Source organism: Lissotriton vulgaris, chromosome 5, assembly GCF_964263255.1.
Source record: "Lissotriton vulgaris chromosome 5, aLisVul1.2, whole genome shotgun sequence".
Lineage (NCBI taxonomy): Eukaryota > Metazoa > Chordata > Amphibia > Caudata > Salamandridae > Lissotriton > Lissotriton vulgaris.
The window spans coordinates 427,899,611-427,924,359 of record NC_141693.1 but is presented as its reverse complement, the minus strand read 5'-3'; the positions used below and the strand labels follow the sequence as shown (position 1 = coordinate 427,924,359).

Genomic DNA, 24,749 nt, shown 5'->3' with positions numbered 1-24,749 from the left:
CAGGAAAATCATTCCGTATCTACCGGACACCGCTGCCAAAATGCTGATTTCTTCCCTAGTGTTGTCATCTCTTGATTACTGCAATGGTCTGTTTTTAAATGCCCAAGTCAGGACAACAAATAAGCTTCAGTCTGTACAGAATGCAGCAGCACGGCTGCTTTCTGGAACACCAAAGTTTTCCCCGATATCACATACCATCAAGAGATATCACTTGCTAACGATCCGGAATAGGATCAAATTTAAATCATTATGCATAATATACAAAGCATTGCATGACCAAAGCCCATACTTTTTTAACCCCTTTACTGCTAAGGCATTATTATTAATCTCATATAATTTCCATTGAAATCAATGGAAAGTCCATAACGAGTTACCCTTGTCATTAGCAGCCAAGAGGTTAAGGATCAATTGATCCGTTACAAACCAGTCAGACAGCTTCGGTCGGCCAGTCTGCACCAACTGGTGGTCCCTCGATCTAAAACAGTATCGTGGGGAGATCGTCGCTTTATAGTTGAGGCATCTAAATTATGGAACACATTGCCACAGTACATTAAGATGTCCTCTTCACTTTTGCAGTTCCGCAAAGGATTGAAGACTTGGCTTTTTGATCAATAATCTCAGCCCATATCACTATGAGCCTTCAGAGAAAACTAGGGAATCTTCTAGCGCCGAGACGCCCATTGGTATTTGTTCGCGCTCTATAAATTGCATAAATAAATAAATAAATATCAGAAGAATAAGCTAGTTACGTTGGTAATGCTTTTTCTGGTAGAAACACTAGCCACAGATTTCTACTTACCCTCTCGTCCGCCCCTTTCTGTGATTGAACTCTATCCATTAATAAGATCCCAAATTTAAGAATCTGCCCACTGCCAATTTGCTTTGGGGTTCTGCGTTTAGAGGCGCGGACAGACTTTAAAGCAACTGTGTCAGTGCAGAGCTGTAAGGCACCACTTACAGTGCACAGCAGTATGGCTGAAAAGTTTCCGGATCCATTCTGATTCCTGGGATATTCAAACGGTGAGGACTTTGCTACTAAATAAGGTCTAATAAGAAAAAGGGTTACCGAAGGGAAGTCACTTGACCATCCGAGAACTTGTCCCTACCTTTCCATTGAAGTTGAAAAGAACATCTCAACCTTTTTCCTCCTAGAGATCCGATTTAGTCTCTGAGCAGATATTCAAAAGTTAGACAGGCTTAAGACGGCCTCTATACTGGAACTATCCTGCCTCTTCACTCCTTTTACTAAAGTTTGCAAAAAGTACTGCAAGAGATGTTTTACGTTTAATGAAGGATTCATTTATTGCGTCATATGTGTCTTATGATAACTCATTGGTTTTTTTTAGGTCTAAGCTAGACATGGGGGGGTCTCGAACAGATATGTTTATACTTTGTGGGCTCCATGGTCGCTCTCATATTCTTTCTTGCTATATGTCCATGGCATGCATTTGTTCTTCCTCTTCCTGTGTTTAGCCCTCTCTGAGAGCATGGACCTTAGGCCATCCCTCCACTGTTTCCATTTTTAGGATCCGTTTCAGGAACTATTTTTTTCTTTGTTAAAGAACCCTTAACACAAGCACTTATATTTTTACTCACTGCTCTAAGCTTCTCTGTAAACAGGCCTGTGGATTTTGTTCATATCTCGTCACATTTGCTGTGGATTCAAAGACCAAGGTCAAATGCCTGACGCTGTTTTCCGATGTATCCGTTTAGCTATTTTACACTATTGGTGTATGTCAGCATTCCGGTCTGACATCGGTACAATATACTTGTAATTCCATGCCTGTGAATGACTTTCCAAACACGTGGCTAAATAACACATCTATCACAACAATTTAAAGACTGAGTGCGTTTACAAACAAATTCAAGCTATGGAAAGCCTTTGTTTAAGCACATGTTGTGAAAGAAATTCACACATATTCATAATTAAATGTACTGTTGCACTGACATCAAAATTAAATACTTTCAACATACTGCATTTATATTTTATTTTGATTTGCTGGTGCAACTTTACTTTTAATTCAGAGTACATCTGATTTAATTGCAAAACATACTTAAAGACTTCTAACCCGTTGGGTGCTCATGACGGAATGGTTCCGTTATGAGCACATGCTCAGAAAAGACTTCGGCTGCGGACAGCAGAGTGACTTCCTTTTTTTTTTTTCTTTTGCCTGCGGAGGTTGGAAAGAGCTTCCCTAAACTCCTCACGCCTTTTTTTTTTTTCTTTCGATGTCCTTGCAATGACGATTGCAGGCATGGCGCACTGTCATTGCAACGAAAACAAAACTGAAGCTTAGTTTCAGTTTCACAGTTTCGGTGCTTGTGGGGCATCTCAAACCCCCACCTCCCGAGCACCGAAACAGATGGGAGAGGTATCATTGGAAAGGGGAGAATCTCCCCTTTCCAATGGTACCCTTCCCTATTAGATCCCTGCTTGGGGATCACCCCAGGAGGGATTCACTCACCTTACCTATCACAAAACAACCTGGTTATGCAAGGGGGTCACCTGGGTTTTTGGCACCTTTAGAATCCCTGTGAGTTGGAAGAAAAGAACGTAAATTTGGCGTGGATACCTTATGTGGTTAATCAGATGATTTTCTTTGTACCCAAAATGCACACACACTTAAATTACCTTCTATCACTGCAATGTAAAGAGTTTAATTAGGTATGTATTTACAATCACAATTAAAAATGTTTCACCAGCAAATCGGGGCACAAATAAATGCAACCATTTGCCAGTGCAACATTAATTTTAATTCTGATTTACTTTCAAAATACTTGCTTAAAAAAAGCTTTACACAAGTTTCACGCATGCACTCATATAAAGCCCGTATGAAATGCGTAAAAGTACAAGTTTAGATTTAGATCTCCCTTTGACGTAGTACTTTATCATGCCTGTGCTCTTGATTTTCAGTTGTCAAATCCATCAGAATAAAGCCTGAGCATCCCATCGAAACAGTGACTAAGTTATATATACCAACATACATTTCCTTTATATACCTTTTATTATTCTTTCATGTGATGGTGTAAGAAATCTATAGTAGAAACAAACCTGCTCAGTCGGAACATATTTATTCCATGCACGCAGGGAGACCATTATGGCAACTAATGTAAATAACATTGTTGTTCCAGGATGCCATTTGTAGGCAGAGAGCGTCTGTGAAGATGTTGCTTCTGTCAATGCAGTCTGCTGCCCTGCTTTTAGTGCTCCAGCGCCCAAAGGGTCGAAGGCACCTTACCAGCTCTGCTGGTGATGCTGCATGGAGGGCAGACCTCACCTGGCACAGAGTGCGTATAGATATGCTGATGTGCCATAAGCATTGACAATGCTTGTAGAGCTTTACATTGACGATGCCTATAGCTCTTGGATTGCTTAGACCTATTGGCTTTGACAATACTTGTTAACATATGCTAACACATGGATTGGACTTTTCGTGTTTGTAATCATATCCTCGGGGCAGTCTTTTATTTTTCAGAGGTAGTTTATAAATTACTCTCCAGTAGTACTATTATGCGTTTATTTATTTTGTTTTACAGTAAATAACAGTTTGAGCCATATGAGCTGCAGATTGCACACTGTTCATAGATCGCCACCTAGTGTTCGGCCCGGATGTTTGCAGTTTGTTTTTGTCCTGAAAAGTTCTTTGGAAGACACGAGATGGGTGACTCCTCCTCTGGACCATATTACGCATGGACATCGGCTCCATCCTCAGATTGTTTTTTTCCGCCATCAGGCTCGGATGTGTTTCCAGCGCTCCAGTTTTGAACCGATTTTCCTTCGGCGCGCAATCCTCACCCAGTTCGACGGTATTGTTCTGATCGTGATCCCCATCGACGCGACTCTTAACTTCGAAGTCTTCGATTCCGGCCGTCAACTAAGGCCTTCGGGCCTAACTAGGCCTTACTTTCTGGCTCATGGAAAGGACGCCATTCAAGAGGTGTCCTTGATGTAGATCGAAGTTTCCCCAAACCGATCTACATGAGGTGTGCAACCTTTGCCTCACCGCAGCACGAGGCCAGAGACTGTTTTGCTTGTGCCTCTTTCCGCTCCAAGAAAACTATTCGGTACCGTCTAGCTCGAAGAACAATGGCTCGCTCGTCAGCGTTGATTCCCGACGACATCTTCGAAGAAGGCGTTGACGTGCCAGAACACCAGCAGGCCGAAGAAAGTGCCAGCTCCTCTGATGCCGAAGACTCTGAAGTCGAGGACTTCACTCCAGCTCAACGGGTCGTAAGACCTCCGACCGTTCCTAGACACCCACTAAAAAGGCTTCGGTCACACCCTCCCCTTCAGGCCTGGATGCACACTGAGCGACTGCTTCCCACGCCCTGCCTTCAGGCTTGGCAAAGAAGCCTATTAAGCCTTCAGGCGGCTCGGCCTGGAGTCAGCCTATTCCCGGTGCCGATCCCATAACAACACCGAAAAAGAAGCCATCTTCCTCAACCACGCCAACCACTGCTCCGACACCTAAGCACTCTGCGCCGAAGACTGGCACGGGCTCATCGATACCGAAACCGCACTCGGAGCCGAGTAAAAAAACACCTAAAGGTCCCGACTCTCACGCTTCGGAGCCGAAAAAACAGCTGGAACTGAAAAAACACGTTCCAATAAAAGACATTTCAAAAAGTCATACTTCTAAGACAAAAGACTCTAGACCAGCCACCGAGTCGGTGCCTAAGAAACGTCCGAAAACTTCGACGCCGAAGGATCTGCCAGACACAGAAGAGCCTTTTAAACCAGTTCCTAATCAAAAGCCTCTTGTAAAGGATCCTAAGACTGCCAACTAGCTCTTAGCTCCAAGAAGAGACCACTAGAGGCGCCTGCACCACCTCCTCCCCCAAAGAAAAGATATTCCAACCTCTCTATTAAGGGTCCCTTCTCCTCCACCTCCCCATACTGTTCCTCCTTCTACACTTCCTCCACCACATCATTCGCCTACACCATCCACTAATCCAGATGATGTACATACAGACTTTGATGAACAGGTGGGGGTGCACATGACCCAGCAGGGACCAATAGTCCCCCTCAGTCACCTAACCCATGGGATGATTATAACACCCCTTATGTGCCTAACGTCCCCCAAGACAATGTATATCCTTCCAGGCCTTCCCCCTCCAGAGGACACTATAGGTTTTAACCTACTTGTCCAAAGAGCTGCCCAGTACCATGGGTTTGACTTACACACCGATACTGTGGAGGTAGATTTCCTATTGGACACTTTTGATGATACACAAAGGTCCACTGCCATTTTGCCAATGCTTAAAGGGGTCATTAAGCATGCAACAGAAATATTTGAAGATCCTGTCAGGGCTCGGGTCCTCAACCCTCGAATTGAGAAAATGCACAAAGCTGCCCCTACACACCCAGTTTACATTAGAGGTCCAGCACCATTAGATTCTTTAGTAGTATCCAATGCACGTAAACATGCCAATTCACAGACATCAGGTGAGGCCTCACCACCAGATAAGGCATCTAAACTCCTTGACGCCTCTGGTAAGCGCACGGCGTCACAGGCAGCTAACCTATGGCGCATTGCCAATACTCAAGCGTTGTTGTCAAGATACTACCGGGCACATTATGATGAACGAGAGTCCATAATGCAGCATCTACCAGACAAGTATAAAAACAGGGCTAATAAACTCCTACAAAAAGGTAAAAATATTACTAATACTTGTGTTTGTTGTGCCCTAGATGCTGCAGACACTATCTCAAGGGCAATCAATACCAGCACACTCTTGCGTAGACATGCCTGGCTACGTATTTCAGGTTTTAAACCGGAGGTACAAAATTCCATCCTTCATTAGCCATTTGAGTCACATTTATTTGGCCCTAATGTCGATGTGTCTTTAGAGAAAATGAAAAAAGACAGACACCACAAAATCTATGGGAGCCTTGCAGCTGAAAGCTCCCTGATGCTCTTTTCGTCGCTCATCATACAGAGGCAACACAAGAGGCTACTCCTCTGAAAGCTCCTCCACTTCTTACAAGACCCCTAGCCAATCCACATTCACTAAGGGCTACCAGAGAGGGGGTTACATCAAAAGCCGGGGGCAAAGCCAACAACTCCCACTCTGCCTCCACCCCTACCCAATGACTTCCCTACCAACATTCCACTCCTGTGGTGGGGAGACCGCAACAATTCCTTCCTGCCTGGATCAACATCACATCAGGCAGGTGGGTGTGACAAATTATTCAGTCAGGTTACTATCTAGAACTGACCTCTACCCCCCCCAAACATACCACCCAAACCACGCCCAATGTCACAAGAACATCTATCACTGTTAAAGCAAGAAGTAATATCTTTGCTAGAAAAAAGTGCAATAGAACCAGTTCCTTTCCACCAACAAAACAAGGGGGTTTACTCCCTATATTTACTTATCCCAAAGAAGGACTGCTCCCTAAGGCCGCTAAACATATACATCCAGTCAGACCATTTTCACATGGTCACACTTCAACAAGCCCTTCCTCTCCTACTAAAAAACGACTTCCTTGCTACTCTAGATCTCAAGGACGCATACTTCCACTTCCCATTCACAAAGCTCACAGGCAGTATCTCAGATTTGTAATAGACGGGCAGCACTATCAATTCAAAGTACTCCCACTCGGAGTCACTGCAGTACCCAGAGTATTCACAAAGTGCCTAGCAGTTGTAACAGCACATTTACGTAGACAGCGCATCCACGTCTTCCCGTATCTCGACGACTGGCTCATAAAAGCCAGCTCATACAACCAGTGTGTAGAACACACCCATGCCACAATCCTACTGCTCTACAACTTGGAGTTCACAATAAACCACACCAAGTCTCATCTGCAACCATCCAAAGTACAACAGTACCTCGGTGCTACAATAAACACTTCAACAGCACTAGCTTATCCCACTCCAATAAGGATAGCCAGCATGCAAACTCTTCTCAAAGTTTCAGCCACAACACTCCCTTCCAGCACGAGTGTTTATGCAGCTTATAGGGATGATGGCCTCTTGCATTTTCATAGTGCCCCATGCAAGAGTTCAAATGCATCCTCTCCAAGAGTGCTTATCACGTCAATAGAACCAGGCTCAAGGTCAATTAACAGACCTAGTGTTGGTAGACGGTCTGACTCATCGCTCTCTGCAGTGGTGGAACACCAAAAACTTTTCCAAGGGACGACCGTTCCTAGAGCCAGTTCCCCAATTAATCTTGACAGCGGACGCATACCAAGGTCATTTCTCCCTTCCACCTCAATCAATCTGTGGAACTGCCAGTCTTCTCGCAGCCACAAACAGTAGCAGAAAGAGCTCTTCATACCCTTGATGTCAAAATAGCATTGCTATACTACATTGAGAGAACACAACCTTTTCGCAAAACCACACAACTTTTTGTCTTTCTCACCACCACTCAAGGGTAATCCCATATCAAAATCTGGGATATCTAGATGGATTGTCAAATGCATACAAATTTGCTACCACAAAGCTAAACAAACATTATCTGTTCCTCCTAAAGCCCATTCTACAAGAAAAATAGGGGCTTCAATGGCATTTCTAGGTAACATTCCCCTAGATGACATCTGCAGAGTAGCTACATTGTCTACACTGCACACATTCACAAAACACTATTGTGTAGATGTGCAAACCAAGCAACAAGGTAATGTGGGCCAGGCTGTTCTCAAAACATTATTTCAAATTACTGCAACAGATAGGGGTGGTCGCCGCTAACGGTGGGTACTGCTATACAATCTATGCACAGTGTGCAATCGGCAGCTCATATGCCTCAAACGGAAAATGCTACTTACCAGTTTGCATCTGTTCTTGACATGTAGAGCTGCAGAGTTGCACACGCCCACCCGGCTACCCTGGTCTGTTCTAGTAATATCTTAATTAGAGACAATTTACACGGACATCCTTTTCTTGCAAAGCTCCATTATTTCCCTAATGGCGAAAAACAATCTGAGGATGAAGCTGATGTCCATGCGCAATATGGTGCAGAGTGACTTCCAAAGAACTTTTCAGGACAAAAACAAACTGCAAACATCCGGGTCCAATACTAGGTGGCGATCTATGCACAGTGTGTAACTCAGCAGCTCTACATGCCAAAAACAGATGCATACTGGTAAGTAACATTTTCCTTATCTCAAAGTGATAATCCTTAGGAATCAGAGAAGGGTACAAGAGCAGAAAAGTAAAAACAAATATTAGAAAAAGAAAAACAATTAGATGTAGTTACATAAATATCATCATGCATTCATTTTTTTTCAAGTTAATATTGAATTTGACTTCCAAAGCTAAACCGTTGGTTGTAATATCTATAATAAGCATTACATGTACAACATTAGATGGTTATCTGTTATGATACCACTTAAATGAAAATGTCTTGTCTCATCCTATTCATTATATTTTCAACACAATCAATGGGTGGTTATGTTTTACTTTAGGTTTATGATCTTTCTCACTTCTGTTTAAGCCAATGTTTGTTCAATAATTTAAATGAAAAGTACTCTGTAGTATCTGTCATATATTAAACTAGTATTATGTAGAGTGACGGGACCATTACATCATTCTCTTATTGGTAAAATATTTAGGAGGTATCTGTTCTCTTTGATGGTTAGATGCATTCTTATTGCGTCTAGATTCCTTATCGCCATCAGCCTGGAGACAAGGAAGTGCCCCAAAAAAAAACATGGCAACATACCTAATTCCATCTGCAACTAGAAATGCAACAATATCCCCTTAACCACAAGGTCGTACCCCAACCCTGCTTAAATTCAGTAAAGCGTTGAAGTTGCATCTCTTTAAAGAACACTACATCATAATGCAGCAACACCAGTCCAAAATCGAGCTACTCTCAAATCTCCTGTTGACTGCATCCTTGTTTTTCACTCTGTATAGTGTTCTGCTGCCTTTGGCTAGGTTTGCTCCATTTCAATAATACATACATTCTCAGTGATCTCTTCTTAGTTCCGGCTTGTGTAAAAGTGGACTCGGAAGCCCAACAGCATCTTACGCTGAAATTAAGTCCTCATTATTCTTACTTTATGCTAAACATAAAAATGTGTCTGTAGTGTGTGGCTGTAGAAACCTGCTTTCCATACTCCTGCCATCTATGGTGTACTCCATTACAGCTTGTTTTTCTTCAAAGAAGCTTTGAGTCACAATTTGTGTGACTCCTCTATTCTCCAGTGTTGGATCTTTCATAGATTCACATGCTTTAATCATCTGTCATCGTAGTGGGAGTCCATGGTATTCATATAAAAGCAGGTAATAAAATGACCATAGGCTACCATGCGATGAACAGTCGGTACAATAGCGTATCTACTTTCTTTTGTAAAAAAAGAACCAAATCCAACCAATAGCCAATAGGGCGATGGCACTCTCTAGAACAATCCCAAAAGAGGCTAGGTCCCTCATTTTCTACCGCACGTCGTGTGAAAGGGAGTCTCCCTGAGCTCTGCTCACTTTTTCTCTGGTTTTCCAGTTTTCTAACATTTTTCTCATCAAAAAGGTCTTAATCTTCAAAGAAAGGTCTCTTCAGGTTGTGTGCATCATGTGGAAAAAAGGCTGCATGCTGAGGATCCGCATAAAAGCTTCCTCTACTGCCTTTACCCTCAACACAAGGTAAAAGACTGAAGAATCTGTAGAACAGTCTACAAAAACCATCAGGACAGGGACGGTAGATTATTGATTTGGCTACAAAAACTAAAGTCAAAATGTGATGTTCTTTCAGAGTATGAGGAGAGCTCTAACTCACTAGCCTCAAAGGAAACACTTAAAAGGAGAGAGAGAGATCTCTTGAATCATCTGAAGTTTCCAAGAAAAAGACATCAACAAGGTCTCTTAATGAGGAGGAAGGTAACTCACAAAAAGGAAAGCTTTCATTTCCAACTGAGGAGAAAAGCCATAAAAAAGATAAAGACAAATATTCTTCAATTTATTCCATGTAAATATCTGTCTCAAAGAACCACCGACGGTGTTAATTTCAGAATCTCCATCGACGAAAAAAAAAATTCCAAACCAGTTTCTCCTTCCTCATCGTCGAAAAAATATCCATCGCTGACGAGAGTCCCGTCTGACGCTTCGGGTGACGACGATTGCTATACCGCCATCTACCTTTTCGTCGACTGGAACACTGACCACGACTACAACCTTTTCGTCTGCATCCTCTTCAACAACGGTGGTTCCATCAACTACTTTGTCTACGACCCAGTCAACAACAATTTCGTCAACGAGAGAGACTGCTTCAACTGTAATGTCCTCGTCGACGACGCAGACGCCTTTACCGTAAACAAAGCTGACGATGGAATGTAACCGTCGACGACGTTCTCATCAACAATACCGTTGACGAGGCACCTTTTGCAAAATCCTGCAATTGTTTCTCCTTTACCTCCTTCAACATTCTTGGAGGAATTTCATGATGATGGGAAGTTTGAACCTGCTGATAGTCCTTCCCAATTGCATGTAAAATATCAGAAAGATGAGGACAAGGATTACGGAGGAGATTATCAACATGGAAACCGCCCTCTTCATGCTAAAATGCAATATATGGAGCCAGTTTCTGAACCTATAGTTTACCTTCCCGTCGCAATGGTTCAAGACCTTCAGGATTTATTACGAGACTATCATACACTTTTTCCTTCAGCACCTCTTCCTCCACCTCCGCAGCCACCAGCCCCTGTTTCACCACCTCCTACATCTGTACTTGTGTCTGCATCTTCCCCAGTGGGAGATACTAGTGGGATTCAACATTCAGGTACCTCTGATGGAGAAGTTGAAGATAATCCGCCTCAGAAAGAAGGTCAAACAGGAGATGAATGGGATGACTATCAACCCCAGCGTCTCCTTCTCCTCAGATGATAGAATCTCTGCCAGAGGACATAGGCAGCTTGTATGCTTTAATTAAGAGAAAAATTACTCAAAAGAAAGTTTAAATGAGGGCGAAATAAAAAAGCCAAGACCTTTGACTTTATACATTGGTCTCAAGTCTGCTTCAATAAACAGCAGCAAACAAAACGGTGGCTGTATTCCTTTTGTTATTAAAACTTAATGGACAGAGTAGCATAAAGTTTTCAACTATTCCAGACAGTAAAGCAATCAGACTGATTTCTTTAGGATTTTAAAGACCTATCTAGAAAATCTGTTTGGTCTATTCCTATTGTTGACCACATATGGGGAAGAATGATTAAAAGTAATGAGGACACCAGCCACAGTTATCCCTGTCTTGCCCAAAATTGACAAGAAGTACAAGGCTTCGGACGATGCTCCAGCATGTCTAATAAGTCATCCTAAGCCTGATTCCGTTATCTCACAGGCTGCCCAACGAAGATCGAGGAACCCTCTAGCGCCTGTCACTGCACCACCTCATCGGCACCCATTGTGAATTCAGCAGTAGATATCTCGAATGTTTATTTTCATCAAAGTCCTCGTCACTGATACTGAAAAGACTAAATTGGCTCAGGTCAACCTTTTGGCCTGAGGTGCCAGCAAAACTGCTTGACAAGCTGTTTGATGTGCAAAACCGGTTTGGCAAGCATGTGGACAAGGCACTGCACAGATACTGATACACCACACTTACAGGGAGCCCTGCAGTACAAGCTTGTGCCTAGGGCATCCTTTCATGGCTCCAGGCATTCTCGGGGCTACAGATGAGGTTATAACCACTACAAGGACAACAATAATATACCACCTTCTTTCCCTTCCCATTCCACATGCTGGAATATGAGAAAATGTACCTCTAGAAGCTAATATCCAAAGTGTTGAAAATCAAAAGGGACAAAGAGGGGCACTGCTAATCATGCTCCTAGTGTAATCAAAACTCAGCCTGACTTTTTTTTTTTTTTTACTGCCCCCAACTGACTCCTGTATTGTAATTGCATTTATATAGCGCTTACTACCCCTGACGAGGCGTCAAAGCGCTTTTTCGGCAAGTAGCACCCTACTCCGGGACCCATAGAGGATTAGTGTTGAATTAGTATAGTGAAACATGCAAGTACATTTTTTGTGGTGGATAGGTTAGTCAGTTATTTGGATTTGGAATTATAGCAGAAGGATAGAGGAGAAAAAAAGGTTTGTATTTCTATATTGCTTGTTACCCCTGATGGGGTGTTAAAGCACGCTACTGCATAAGCCCATAAAGGATTAGAGGTGAATTAGTATGGTGAAATATGAAAGTAATCTCAGTGGTGGATATTAGTCCGTTATTTGGAGTGAAAAGGACAGCGGAGGGATAAAAGGGGAAGAAAGGTTTGCATTCATATAGCGCTTGTTACCCCTGATGGGGTGTTGAAGCACGCCACTCCGGAACCCATAAAGGATTAGTGGTGAATTAGTATAGTTGAATTTGGAATTTGAGAAGTGAACATGTTAGTCTGTTAATTTTGATTGAAACGATTAGTGGAGGGATATGCTGCAAAATTTCCTATTTTGATCTACCATGGACGTAGACTGCGGAGTACTCCAATGATCAAGCACACAATGAAATTTCTAGAGACTCCTCCAAATCCTTCACCCTAGAAAAATCACGGGGCAACATCTACACTTGTGTGAACTGCACTGTGAGAAGGTGGCCTGATATGCAGTGCTCACTATTCTAGTGAACACTATGTATCAGTCCAGCAACCCTTATTGATGATTGGTTGTGAGTCAACCTTATAGACCAGCTATCCTAGTAGCGTGGATACGAGCAGTCTAAGGCTAAAGACTCGAGAGGGCGCATTAAGCCAGCTGTTTACCACACATATACCCCTTGAATACCAAGTGAAAGGACACCACACAAGTGTTATGAAAATAAACAGTTATTTATTTAAAGATCACAACAGCCCTGTACTCTTTATGAGGACAGGGTACTAAGCACAAACCAAAACTCTTACAAAAATACTTAAGTTAGCACAGTATATACAAATGCCCGAGGGGCACGGAAAACCATATACTCTGAAAGTGGAATGCGAAATTCCTAGCAGGTAAGTACAGTACTAATAGCTTTTGGAATCGCTAGGACTTGACTAGGGAATCGTTAGATTATGTCTAGGAGGCCTAGGGGACTCGGGTGCAGTGTGTGCACTCTCACGCGAGATGCGGGACAAAAGTCTATGGTAGCTAGGAATTAGAAAGTTAGTGTTCTCGGGCGAACCCGACCTGGTAGGGAGAAAACGAAAGTAGATTCTGACCCTTGGATAGTGAGGCTATGCTGGGGCACCGAAATGCCGAAGTTACCTAGCCCAGGGGCTGCAGCTGCATAGGTCTGAAAAGACGTCGGGAATCCTCGTAGACGGACCAGGAGCCGGAAGAAAAGATGCTGGCCGGTGACCAGTGAAGAAAGTTCAGTCGGATCCAAGCCTGGATCTTGAAGATAGATGACACCTGAAAGCAGAGGGGACCAAGTTCGAGACTACTAGCCAGTAGTCAGTGGGCACCAGGAGGGCACCGGATGGTAGCCACCTCGACTAGGTGAGTGGGTGACGCTTGACTCGAAGATCTCACGGACCAGGAGGCGTTGTCGGCGACCAGGATGGAGGATCGAGCTGTCCCACGAAGATAGAAGCTGTCGGCGTCGCTGGACCCAGGATTGGGCAACAAAGCCTTGGCAAATTCAAGCCCACGCGGTGGACCTAAAATGGCGTCTGGAGTGGACCAGGAGGGTCCGGGGTGCCTCTCTTGAAGAAGGAAGCAAAGGCCAGCCTGGAGCAACCAGACCAGCAGTCGTGAAGTCGTTGGGCGTCGTTCAGAGGGCCACAAGCCAGCCGGCTAGTAGCCAAACAACGCGGTGCACAGCAAACAGCAGAAGGGCCCCACGCAGATCGTGGAGATGCAGGGGGGCTGATCTTGGGTGCTGGAGCTGCGCAGGGTCGGGGCTTCTCGGACCCCAAAGCACTCACCAGTGGAGGACACGGTGGGCTTGCAGTAAAGATGTCGTGCAGTCTTGGCGATCGTCGGTCCCTTGAGGTCTCGTCGCACTCACGGTTCTCAGCTGGGCTGTAGAGGTGAGTAGAGGTCAGAGGGGCCAGGGAAGCCGGGTCTCGTCGAGCTGGGTCGTCGGATTCGTGATGAAGGACTTGCAGCAGACCGCAGTGTTCTTTAGGATGGTGCCTGCGGATGCAGGGTGACTACTCCTTAGCCACAAGGGAGAATCTTGAAGAAGAAATCGTGAAGTCCTTTCGAAGAAAGTGGTATCTTGATTCCAAAGATGATCTAATTTTAACAGGGGGCCCGCTCCCATCTTTATACTAAAAAAGGGGGCTGGCCCGGTGACTAGGTCCTGCCTATGGGTGGGACTAGGTGGGGGGTGGTTACACCCCTCAGCCATGCCGGACTTCCCCAGGCCAGGGGCTGGTGTGCCCCTGGAACTGGTTCAGACCGGCCTATGCGTAGTGAGCACCGGGGTGCCACTCAGCAGTCACCTTCCTGTAAAGCCCTGCCTACCCAGGATACACAAAACCATGTCTGGGACGGTGCTAGCACCGCCCCTGACAGGAAACCCTTTGTCCAGGCTCCCCTCGCTGGAAGGACTCCCAGCTGTAGGGGGTCAGACTCGTGTCTGTGGTGGCAGCATCCATTTTGTGGAGCTGAGGCTTCAGTTAACTTTAACCGGGGTTCACAGTTACATACATGTCGTGTCCCTCTAGAAGGGTGGAATGCTAACCCCGTCGCCAGAATTGGCGAGGGGTTAGTATTCCAATTCGTATGACACCTTACTCGACATGTTTTGATAAAGCAATACCAAAGATAGCATTTAACCGCGAGGATTATAATGCACTTAAGAGTATATGGTATGCGATATCATGGAACAGCTATTAGGACTTGATTCCGCAAGCTGCAGACAGGCTCAGCTCATGCCAGAGCACCATCTCACACGATTCCAAGCACTCTGCCTTCAGGATTGTCAAGGCCTGCCATAGGAGTGACTGATAGGAATCTGTGTGTCCATTTTAGGGTTAGGTATAGGTATACTACACCTACAGCAAAGGGTGATTACACGACTTTGCCCCAGCTGTCATGCAGCCAGTTGTGTCAAATTTAGGAGGCCAGCCAGGGGTGGCACAATACGTGCTGCAGCCCCTGGCAGCCCTGGGTACACCTATGCCCTGAGTTACAGGGTCTGATAAGGTGGCCCAGTACCAATTGGTAGATGCACCTAGGGTACATGAGGTAATTTAGAAAGAGAACAGCCAGGCTGTGGGTCTGATTGGCAGGCCCACAGCCAGAGAAAGTCGTAAACCAGTGAAACAAAAGCAAAAAAATCTGGGTGATCATAGGATTGCAGACCCTACTCTCCTACATGACCCCCCCCCAAACTTTGGGACAATAAGCTAACCTTGACCAGGTGAGTCTTCTTGTTCTAAGTGGAAATATCTGGAGAGCCCATCGGCATTGCCATGATCAGTACCAGGTCTATGTTCCACTGTAAAGTCCATCCCCTGTAGGGAAATGGACCACCTAAGCAGTTTGGGGTTTTCACCCTTCATCTGATTTAGCCACAAGAGGGGCTTATGGTCGGTCTGAATCTTGAAGTGAGTGCCAAACAAGTATGGCCTCAGCTTCTTCAGGGCCCAAACCACAGCAAAGGCCTCCCTCTCAATAGCTGACCAATTCTTCTCTCTGGGGGTCAGCCTTCTGCTTATAAAAGCAATGGGCTGATCCTGACCATCAAAATTCAGTTGAGAAAGAACAGCTCCCACACCCAACTCAGAAGCATCTGTTTGGACAATGAATGGTTTGGAGTAGTCTGGACTCTTAAGGATAGGTGCTGTGCACATGGCCTGCTTTAGGTCATCGAATGCTTTTTGACAGCCTGCTGTCCACTGAACCTTTTTTGGCATTTTTTTACTTGTCAGTTCATTTAATGGTGTCACAATGGAACCATAGTTCCTGACAAATTTTCTGTAGTATCCAGTCAGGCCCAAGAAAGCTCGAACCTGAGTCTGGGTGGTTGGAGGAGCCCAGTCCCTGATTGACTGTATTTTGCTCTCCAGTGGCTGAACCTGGCCTCCACCTACAAGGTGGCCCAGGTATACAACCTGTGTCTGCCCTATCTGGCACTTGGTGGCCTTGATAGTGAGGCCTGCTGCTTGCAGAGCCTCTAACACTTTCCTCAGGTGGACCAGGTGATCCTCCCAGGTGGAGCTAAAGACAGCAATATCATCTAGATATGCTGCACAGAAGTCATCCAGCCCAGTAAGGACTTGATTCACCAACCTTTGGAAGGTGGCAGGTGCATTTTTCAGACCAAAGGGCATTACCACAAATTGATAATGCCCACCAGGGGTTGAAAATGCTGTTTTGGGCTTGGCATCCTCAGCTAACCTGATTTGCCAATACCCAGCTGTTAAGTCAAATGTACTTAAGTAGTTGGCAGAAGCCAATCTATCTATAAGTTCATCTGCCCTTGGTATTGGATGGGCATCAGTCTTAGTGACTGCATTGAGACCCCTGTAGTCTACGCAAAACCTCATCTCTCTCTTACCATCTTGGGTGTGAGGCTTTGGCACTAGAACTACTGGACTAGCCCAAGGGCTATCTGAGGGTTCAATGACTCCCAATTCCAACATTTTCTGCACTTCAGTTTTTATGCAGTCTCTAACATGATCAGGCTGCCTGTAGATTTTACTCTTGACTGGCAGGCTGTCACCAGTGTCAACCTCATGGGTGCACCAATTGGTCTGACTGGGTGTCAGAGAGAACATACGTCTGAAAGACTGAAGAACCTGTTTACAGTCTTTCTGCTGATGTTCAGAGAGGCTGCCACAAAAGACAACACCATCTACTGACCCATCATCAGGATTCTGAGTGAGCAGGTCTGGGAGAGGGTCACTCTCTTCCTCCTGTCCCTCATCTATGGCCATGAGCAAGCTCATGTCCTTCCTGTCGACATATGCTTTGAGCCTGTTGACATGGAGTACCCTATGGGGACTCCTGGGAGTTCCAAGGTCCACCAGGTAGGTGACCTCTCCCTTTTGCTCAAGGATTGTGTGGGGCCCAGACCATTTGTCTTTGAGTGCTGCTGGGGCCACTGGCTCCAGCACCCACACCTTCTGTCCAGGCTGATAAACAGTCAGGACAGCCTTTTGGTCATGCCAAGCTTTTTGAAGTTCTTGACTGGCCTTAAGGTTTTCTGATGCCTTCTCCATATACTCAGCCATCCTGGAGCGGAGACCAAGTACATAGTCCATTATGTTGGTTGCAGGCTTTTTGAGAGGTCTCTCCCATCCTTCCTTCACCAAACACAAGGGGCCTCTCACAGGATGCCCATACAAAAGTTCAAAAGGGCTGTAGCCAACCCCCTTTTGTGGGACCTCTCTGTAAGCAAACAGAAGGCAGGGCATCAGGACATCCCATCTACGCCTGAGTGTTTCAGGTAGTCCATGAATCATCCCTTTTAGGGTCCTGTTGAACCTTTCAACAAGCCCATTGCATTGTGGGTGATAGGGTGTAGTGAATTTGTAATTGACACCACACTCCTTCCACATAGCAGTTAAATAGCTTGACATGAAGTTTGCACCTCTGTCAGAGACAACCTCCTTAGGGAAGCCCACTCTGGAGAACACTCCAACTAGGGCCCTTGCCACCACAGGGGCTGTGGTGGTCCTAAGTGGAATAGCTTCAGGATACCTGGTGGCATGATCCACTACCACCAGTATAAACTTGTGCCCTGATGCTGTCTGGGGTTCCATTGGACCAACAATGTCAATCCCCACTCTTTCAAAGGGCACCCCCACCACAGGCATTGGTATAAGGGGGGCCTTTGTTGTGCCACCTGACTTACCACTGGCTTGGCAAGTGACACAGGAGCGACAAAACTCCTTGGTATCCTCATTCATGTGAGGCCAGTGAAAGTGTGAGACAAGCCTGTCCCAAGTCTTTGTCTGGCCTAAGTGTCCTGCTAAGGGAATCTCATGGGCCAAGGTAAGTAGGAAACCTCTCTGAGACAAGGGTACAACCAGCCTCCTGGTCATGCCAGGCTTGGGGTCTCTTGACTCAGTGTACAGGAGTCCATCTTCCCAGTATACCTTGTGGGTACCTGTGGCGTTCCCAGCAGCCTCAGCAGCAGCCTGCTGTCTGAGGGGTTCAAGAGAAGGGCAGCCTAACTGGTCCTTCCCCAGGTCTTCCCTTGAGGGTCCCCCTGAACCCAAGAATTCAACTTGATCAAGTTCAAACTCTCTAGGCTCAGTTTCCCTCAATTCCTGCAGGTCAGCCTCCTCTGAGACTTGATCCACAACCTGGGGCAAGGGGGAAGGCACAGCCTTAACCCTACTGCTCTTTTTCTTGGAAGGTGTCTGGTCCATTGTTCCAGGATCCAGCACCTGTTCAGTGGGGCATCTTCTGGCCTGTGACCTAGTCACAGCAAACACATGTGCTGGCAAACCTAACATTTCCAGATGAGTCCTCTGCTCCACTTCTGACCATTGTGATGACTCCAAATCATTGCCCAACAAACAATCCACTGGGAGGTCTGAACTAACTACAACCTTCTTGTGGCCAGTTACCCCTCCCCAGGAGAAAGCTACAATTGCCATACTATGATTGGTAGTGACATTGCTTGCATTGGTCACCAGGAATTCTGTACCTGGCATGATCTGTCCAGGGTCCACAAAGCTAGGTGTCACCATTGTGACACTGGCACAAGTGTCCCTATAGGCCTGAGCCATTTTTCCATTAATAAAAGGTGTCTGTCTGTATTTGCCCAAAGTATTGGGACTTATGTCAGGGGACATATCCATATCCCCTGTACTGACAAGGACAGCCTGAGTGAGGGTGCCAACTAAGTTGTCACTCCCCTCAGAACCCAGGGTTAACCCTACTAAACCCTTGGGAGGTGCACTACCACTGCTGGCTGTACTAGGGGGCACAGGTGCCTTAGGGGCTGCAGTGGCAGGAGTCTGCCCTCCTCCTTTCTTGGTGCACTCACTAAACCAGTGAGTTTTACTTTTGCAGTATTGGCACCACCTTTTAGATTGGCCTTCTTTCTTCTTTTGGGGAGCCTGACCCCCACCCTCTTTGGGTTGTTGGGGACCTGTCGAAGACTTCTGGTCATTTTGTTCCCCTTTCGAATCCTTACCCTTCTGGTCTGCTTTCTTCTGACCACCTTGATTCTGGCCCTGGTTCTGTTTAACTCTTGTTCTAACCCATCTGTCTGCCTTCTTTCCCAATTCTTGGGGAGAGGTCAGATCTGAGTCAACAAGATGCTGATGCAACAACTGGTTCTGACAATTGTTTAAAATTTGCTCTCTCATCATCAAATTGTACAATCCTTTATAATCAGTAACCTTACTGCCCAGCAACCAGCCCTCAAAAGCCTTAGTGGCACAATCTACAAAGTCAGCCCAATCTTGAGACTGAGTTTTCTGGGTATCCCTGAACAGCACCCTGTACTGCTCAGTGGTTAGGCCAAACCCATCAACCAGTGCATTTTTCAAGACTTGGTAATCATTAGCATCCTCCACCCTTGTGGTGAGGAGCTTGTCTCTTCCTTTACCCTCAAAGGAGAGCCACAAGATAGCTGCCCACTGACTTGGGGGAACACCTTGCACAGTGCAGGCCCTCTCCAAAGCAGTAATCCATTTGTGGATGTCATCCCCTTGTTTAAAGGGGGGCACTATCTTACCAAGGTGTTTTGTATCAAAACTCCTTTCCCTATTGCTAGGTACAATGCTGCCACCAGTGGGGACTGTCCCACTCAATTGTTGCTCTCTAGCAAAGGCAAGCCTCTCTTTGGCCAGGGCAAGTTCTTCCCTTTCAATCCTCAGATTGGCTGCCTTTTCCTTAGCTTCATACATTCTCCTCTGGGGAGATGTCATTCCCCTTTGAGAGGAACGTTGAGAGCCATTGGTATGAAGGGATCTGATAGAGCCTCTTGATAGAGATCTATCTCGTCCATTCCCAATGTTAAGCTGACCTGAGAGTGGCCCCAAGGGTCCCCTAGTGCCCATCTCATGTCTGCTTAAGTTGGACCTGGTTAGTCTGCTGACTTCTACCTGTTCCTTTTCTGCCTCATCCCCTGATACCAAATCATCATCCTCATCATCAGCATCATCTGCTTCCTGAAGAGGATGGTCCTGGGCATCAAAGGGACCCTGTAAGGAGGGCATGTTGCCATCTGAATTAGAAGGGTCTGGGTTACCAGCCCTCCTTGCATCATGAGTCTCTAAGAGACCAATCAGAAAGGCAGTTGTGGGGTTAGACCCCTGCTTAATCTTCCTAGAGGTACACACTTGTCGTAACTCATGGAAGCTAAGCGCAGTATATCTTGAAGGGATGACCTGTGGAGGGTCAACTGACACAAGGGGAACCTCAGTGTTTCCTCCTTTGTCCGACATACTGTTTCTAGTGTGGTGTAAGTGATGCACCTACCTACACTATGTGTTTACCTACTGATCCCTTGCTAAGAGTTGCAGCCAAGGTGTGCTAAGCCTTGAGGAGCTACAACAGCTGGTTCAGTAGAACTCAGAGTATTCTAAGCTTTAGTTATGTGTACCTAACAGTACTTATGTGATCTTCCAACAAGATATTCTTAGGATACGTGTGGTAAAACAACAGCAAGCTCAAATCCCACCCGCTGCTCACCAATGTGAGAAGGTGGCCTGATATGCAGTGCTCACTATTCTAGTGAACACTATGTATCAGTCCAGCAACCCTTATTGATGATTGGTTGTGAGTCAACCTTATAGACCAGCTATCCTAGTAGCGTGGATACGAGCAGTCTAAGGCTAAAGACTCGAGAGGGCGCATTAAGCCAGCTGTTTACCACACATATACCCCTTGAATACCAAGTGAAAGGACACCACACAAGTGTTATGAAAATAAACAGTTATTTATTTAAAGATCACAACAGCCCTGTACTCTTTATGAGGACAGGGTACTAAGCACAAACCAAAACTCTTACAAAAATACTTAAGTTAGCACAGTATATACAAATGCCCGAGGGGCACGGAAAACCATATACTCTGAAAGTGGAATGCGAAATTCCTAGCAGGTAAGTACAGTACTAATAGCTTTTGGAATCGCTAGGACTTGACTAGGGAATCGTTAGATTATGTCTAGGAGGCCTAGGGGACTCGGGTGCAGTGTGTGCACTCTCACGCGAGATGCGGGACAAAAGTCTATGGTAGCTAGGAATTAGAAAGTTAGTGTTCTCGGGCGAACCCGACCTGGTAGGGAGAAAACGAAAGTAGATTCTGACCCTTGGATAGTGAGGCTATGCTGGGGCACCGAAATGCCGAAGTTACCTAGCCCAGGGGCTGCAGCTGCATAGGTCTGAAAAGACGTCGGGAATCCTCGTAGACGGACCAGGAGCCGGAAGAAAAGATGCTGGCCGGTGACCAGTGAAGAAAGTTCAGTCGGATCCAAGCCTGGATCTTGAAGATAGATGACACCTGAAAGCAGAGGGGACCAAGTTCGAGACTACTAGCCAGTAGTCAGTGGGCACCAGGAGGGCACCGGATGGTAGCCACCTCGACTAGGTGAGTGGGTGACGCTTGACTCGAAGATCTCACGGACCAGGAGGCGTTGTCGGCGACCAGGATGGAGGATCGAGCTGTCCCACGAAGATAGAAGCTGTCGGCGTCGCTGGACCCAGGATTGGGCAACAAAGCCTTGGCAAATTCAAGCCCACGCGGTGGACCTAAAATGGCGTCTGGAGTGGACCAGGAGGGTCCGGGGTGCCTCTCTTGAAGAAGGAAGCAAAGGCCAGCCTGGAGCAACCAGACCAGCAGTCGTGAAGTCGTTGGGCGTCGTTCAGAGGGCCACAAGCCAGCCGGCTAGTAGCCAAACAACGCGGTGCACAGCAAACAGCAGAAGGGCCCCACGCAGATCGTGGAGATGCAGGGGGGCTGATCTTGGGTGCTGGAGCTGCGCAGGGTCGGGGCTTCTCGGACCCCAAAGCACTCACCAGTGGAGGACACGGTGGGCTTGCAGTAAAGATGTCGTGCAGTCTTGGCGATCGTCGGTCCCTTGAGGTCTCGTCGCACTCACGGTTCTCAGCTGGGCTGTAGAGGTGAGTAGAGGTCAGAGGGGCCAGGGAAGCCGGGTCTCGTCGAGCTGGGTCGTCGGATTCGTGATGAAGGACTTGCAGCAGACCGCAGTGTTCTTTAGGATGGTGCCTGCGGATGCAGGGTGACTACTCCTTAGCCACAAGGGAGAATCTTGAAGAAGAAATCGTGAAGTCCTTTCGAAGAAAGTGGTATCTTGATTCCAAAGATGATCTAATTTTAACAGGGGGCCCGCTCCCATCTTTATACTAAAAAAGGGGGCTGGCCCGGTGACTAGGTCCTGCCTATGGGTGGGACTAGGTGGGGGGTGGTTACACCCCTCAGCCATGCCGGACTTCCCCAGGCCAGGGGCTGGTGTGCCCCTGGAACTGGTTCAGACCGGCCTATGCGTAGTGAGCACCGGGGTGCCACTCAGCAGTCACCTTCCTGTAAAGCCCTGCCTACCCAGGATACACAAAACCATGTCTGGGACGGTGCTAGCACCGCCCCTGACAGGAAACCCTTTGTCCAGGCTCCCCTCGCTGGAAGGACTCCCAGCTGTAGGGGGTCAGACTCGTGTCTGTGGTGGCAGCATCCATTTTGTGGAGCTGAGGCTTCAGTTAACTTTAACCGGGGTTCACAGTTACATACATGTCGTGTCCCTCTAGAAGGGTGGAATGCTAACCCCGTCGCCAGAATTGGCGAGGGGTTAGTATTCCAATTCGTATGACACCTTACTCGACATGTTTTGATAAAGCAATACCAAAGATAGCATTTAACCGCGAGGATTATAATGCACTTAAGAGTATATGGTATGCGATATCATGGAACAGCTATTAGGACTTGATTCCGCAAGCTGCAGACAGGCTCAGCTCATGCCAGAGCACCATCTCACACGATTCCAAGCACTCTGCCTTCAGGATTGTCAAGGCCTGCCATAGGAGTGACTGATAGGAATCTGTGTGTCCATTTTAGGGTTAGGTATAGGTATACTACACCTACAGCAAAGGGTGATTACACGACTTTGCCCCAGCTGTCATGCAGCCAGTTGTGTCAAATTTAGGAGGCCAGCCAGGGGTGGCACAATACGTGCTGCAGCCCCTGGCAGCCCTGGGTACACCTATGCCCTGAGTTACAGGGTCTGATAAGGTGGCCCAGTACCAATTGGTAGATGCACCTAGGGTACATGAGGTAATTTAGAAAGAGAACAGCCAGGCTGTGGGTCTGATTGGCAGGCCCACAGCCAGAGAAAGTCGTAAACCAGTGAAACAAAAGCAAAAAAATCTGGGTGATCATAGGATTGCAGACCCTACTCTCCTACATGATTATTCTGTTTCTAAAATGAGGAATCGAATGTGCCAAAATCTTAAAGGGATCTGCTCCTGGTTCTGAAGATATTTTCTGAAGAAGCAATCCTTTTGGATTTCTGCTCTGCAGGAAATTAGTTCTGGTGCTTCAGGAAGGGCATTTCCTTACATCCCTGGATCATCAGGATGCTTACTTAATGTCCCAGTGTACCCAAATGGCAGGAAAAAAGCTATCAGTTTACTTAGTGGGTCAGCGCTACCAATTCAAAGCATTTTCTTTATGACTCAGATCAGCTCCTAAGATATTCAGAAAGTGCCTGTCCCTGCCTTTTTACGCAGACAAGTGCACCAAGTGTATCTATCTTTAAGAGATTGCCTCATCAACACTTTATCAGAAGAAAAGGCTCTGATTACCCAGGTTGAATTTGCCTTTAGATGTGGATCTCTCTCAAATAAAAGGACTTTAGCTAATGCCACCCGCAAAACCCCTTCTTTCCCTCTGTGCCAAGAGGGATATCAAAGTCTTCTATTACAGGAGCAGATATGGTTATGCAGCTAATTGAAAGAAGTGTCCATGTTAACAATCAGCTGCCGCCTCATTTTGTAGTTGTTGTGGCATTGTGAAGCTTTCCAGAATTCTATTCTAAATTTCAGAAAGATTAATGTTTTGCTTACACTACTTTAAAAAAAAATAATAATAAATATAGATTTACAGCTTGAATCTGTTGTAGATTCATAGCATATACGTTTGCCTCCATGTAGTGTTTGGCCTTAAAATTAGCCCATGTGATGTCGATCAGAAATCCACAGTGCACATGGGGCAGCCGTATTGTAGATTTGTTTCCACCATTTGTTGGAAAGACCTATGAGACAGACGATGTATTTCCGTGCCTAGACTTTATGAAAAGTGTACTGGAGTAAAGAGTAAATAAGAGATATAGAAACATTCTGGAGTCTAGATGTCTGGCCACAATTATTGTTTCCGTGACTGGGATTAGGTAGTATGGGTGCTGCTACACAAAACATTACGTTTCAGACCCGTACTAGCAAGAATGAATTAGAAAGTGAAGCACACCATTACTTCTTGCTTATTTGTCATACACATTTTCCCTTTACTTGTGTACTGCTGGTCTCTGTGTGACCTTTGACTTTTGCACGATAACTCCTAAGCGTGTAGGCAAAGCATACAAATCTGTAGGAGATACTAAAATGTAACCGTTACAAGTAAGAATTATTCTCCTCTATTTGTATCTATTCTACCTAAATTATATTGCAAGCTCTTAAAATTATAGTTTTTTTATACTTTGTTGGCTGATCCTGTGCAGTCTGTATCTTGCTACAAGGCAACCAGTGTCTTAAGACTTTGTAAACAGTTACTACTTTATTTCCCGCTTGTGAAAGGGAAATTAAACTGCAGGCAAAGCCTTCTAGACTGCCAAGTTCCTTAAAAATTTAGAGTGCGATAAATCAATTCTAGGCTCTCCAGATACTACTGCCAGGTTGTCGGTCACAGG

At 45.9% G+C, this 24,749-nt stretch overlaps 1 protein-coding gene and 1 long non-coding RNA gene across 5 annotated transcripts in view; one reads left to right on the top strand and one right to left on the bottom strand.

Annotated features, from left to right (window-relative positions):
- Nucleotides 1-24,749, top strand: part of ADK (adenosine kinase) — a 723,202-nt gene that overhangs the window by 399,178 nt on the left and 299,275 nt on the right. The window lies entirely within an intron of this gene.
- Nucleotides 10,753-23,918, bottom strand: LOC147711017 (uncharacterized). Its single transcript, XR_015295660.1, has 3 exons — nt 23,250-23,918; nt 11,744-12,521; nt 10,753-11,664 (listed from the first exon to the last, which is right to left on the bottom strand). It is a non-coding gene; the product is annotated as an uncharacterized LOC147711017 (long non-coding RNA).